Source organism: Grampus griseus, assembly GCF_964374135.1.
Source record: "Grampus griseus genome assembly, chromosome: 17".
In the NCBI taxonomy this organism is placed as follows: domain Eukaryota; kingdom Metazoa; phylum Chordata; class Mammalia; order Artiodactyla; family Delphinidae; genus Grampus; species Grampus griseus.
The window spans coordinates 27,153,732-27,156,156 of NC_139011.1; the positions used below are offsets into that span (position 1 = coordinate 27,153,732).

General features: G+C 56.7%; 1 pseudogene across 1 annotated transcript; it reads right to left on the bottom strand.

Annotated features, from left to right (window-relative positions):
• Positions 1-403: 403 nt before the first annotated feature.
• On the bottom strand, positions 404-1,155 carry LOC309835406 (phosphoethanolamine/phosphocholine phosphatase-like; annotated as a pseudogene). Its single transcript has one exon. The product of its transcript is annotated as a phosphoethanolamine/phosphocholine phosphatase-like (transcript).
• Between the last annotated feature and the right edge of the window lie 1,270 nt (positions 1,156-2,425).

Genomic DNA, 2,425 nt, shown 5'->3' on the forward strand with positions numbered 1-2,425 from the left:
GACTGGAGGAGGGAGGCCATGCAGCCCAAGGCAACAGTTAACCGCAACGTGGCGGGACATGTTCCTTCTCTACCCTGACAGGAAACCCCGTCCTCCCAGCTGGGAGGACAAGTTTTTTGGAAACACTGCTGCCTGCTCAGATATGCGTGCCACCCTGGTGGGGCCAGACTCCGGAATTCGCTTGCAGTGGAACTGAGGGAGGCAGCCGAGCTGGGTTAACTGCACAGATGGGGATAGCTCCCAACTCCCTCCTCCAGTCCCCAAATGGACCAACCTGGGATTCCGGGAAATCCCGGAGGGATATACCAAAACGAAAGGGAAAGGGAGTAATAAAATTAGCTTTCTCTTTCCCGACCCCCACCGCCCCACCCCCACCCCGCCCGGGCCCGGGCAGGCCACGTCCTCAGCACGTCCTCAGCACCTGCTGCAGGTGTAGGCGCACTTCGGTGGAGGTTTCCCAGGGCACCACCCTGGCGCGGAAGGAGCTGGTCTCGGCCTTCTGCGCCTCCTGCATAAGGCGGTGCATGGGGTAGCGGCAGCGCGGGAAGGCCACGTCGCCGCCTGCCAGCAGCCCCATGGGGCAGAAGTCGTTGGCGCCGTCGCTCACGTAGAAAAGTCGCTCGAAGTGCACACCGTCGTGGGCCCGCTCGCGCAGGTAGTCGCTGAGCACCTTGTGCTTGCACATGTTGTCGAGGCAGCGAGCGCAGCTGTGCGCGTAGAAGGGCCGCAGCGCCAGCAGCCCCCAAGGGTCAGGCGCCGACGGGTTGCTGAAGATGCGGCGGAACAGGCCGTGGTGGCCGGCGGCGCGCAGCGCACTCTCCATGTCAAAGGTGTTGGCGTCTGAGATGAGAATAACCTCAAAGCAGGCGCCCTGCTAGGCCACAAACTGCAGCAGCTCGTCCATGCCGGACGACAGGGGGATGGCCTCGTAGATGACGCGCAGGTCCCGCGGCCGCACGCCCTACTCGCCCAGGTACTGGAAGACACGCTGCCTGTACTCGTTGTAGAAGCCCTCGCGCTAGGTGGCACGCAGGTTCTCAGGCAGCCGCTGGCCCGCCGCGGCGCGCGCACGACGGAGTCGTCGCTGTTTTCGTCCACGATAGTCTCGTCAAAGTCGAAGGTCAGGAGGAAGCGCGGCGCGCCCGGCTCAGCCATCCCGCTGTCCTCTACCAGCTTTGTCCTGAGCGATCAAATACTTTTGTGGACACCCAAAAGAGGCCCTCAGAGGAAAGGGGGACAGGACCTCTGAGCTGCTCCTGCAGGGTGGGGAGCTGCGGCTGCAGAGGTCTGTCCCGGCTGAGTTTGGAGTGTAGAGTGGGGAGAGGGCCTAGCTGAGGTATTTGGGCGCAGGATGGAGCAAGGGGTGCTTACAGGAATTGGAGGGGACGCTGTGTCTTATCCATCCCCGGATTTCTGGGCTCCGGCTGTCACGAGTCCCTCCAGTCCAGAGGGTCCGTGAATGATGTGCATCTGGGCCGTTCCCTCCACTTGCCCCCCATCCCCATGTTATGTATTTTTAACCACAATTTTAAAAATGAATGAAGCACTGATAATACATGTTACAACATGGATAAACATTGAAAACATTCTAAGTCAAAGAAGTCATACTGAAAAGGCCACTCATACCACAATCATCTTGTGTGCTTTAAATCCATAGCAGTTTTGAAAATGAGGGGATGGGACTTCCCTGGTGGTCCAGTGGTTAAGAATCTGCGCTCCCAATGTAGGGGGCACAGGTTCGATCCTTGGTCGGGGAACTAAAATCCCGCGTGCACAGCATGGACAAAAAATAAAACAAAATAAACGTCATTGGGCTGGTTTGGGTCATAGCATTGTCCTTGAACCCATCAGAGCACCCATAGGATGGAACATGGGATTGGCTAGATGTGGATCGTATGCCCATCTTCAAGGTGGATGGAATGTAGCATCAGCCCTCTGGAACTGTTTGGACTGGAAACAGGTAAGAAGTTCCCAAAGGAAAGCTGAGGTTCTGGACTTTGGCATGAGAACAGAAGCTGGCTTGGGGAAAGCGGCAGATTCCACATCACTGACAGCCCACTGCACAGCTGTGGGGTCTGAAGGCCAAGAAAGGAAGTGGTTGATTTAGGGTCAGGAGCTGCAGCCACCCACCCAGTGCTCTTGCTCCCACAACAGCAAGAACCTCTTCCTCTTGCAAAAGGCACAGCCCTCATTGATGTCTCTGGTGGTGGGAGCCCAGGAGTCACACCTGCCCCCTGGCCACATTACTCACCCATCCCCCAAGAACAATATTGCTCATTTATCCAGTCTCCTCCCTCTTTTACAAAGAGCAGAGACTAAATGCTATGGTGGTTAGGAAATTCTTGCTCAATGAAGCAGTGGAAGGCTCAAGGATTATTCCATATCATAGAATCCATAATTGACAGCTTTCAGAGCCCACATGGGT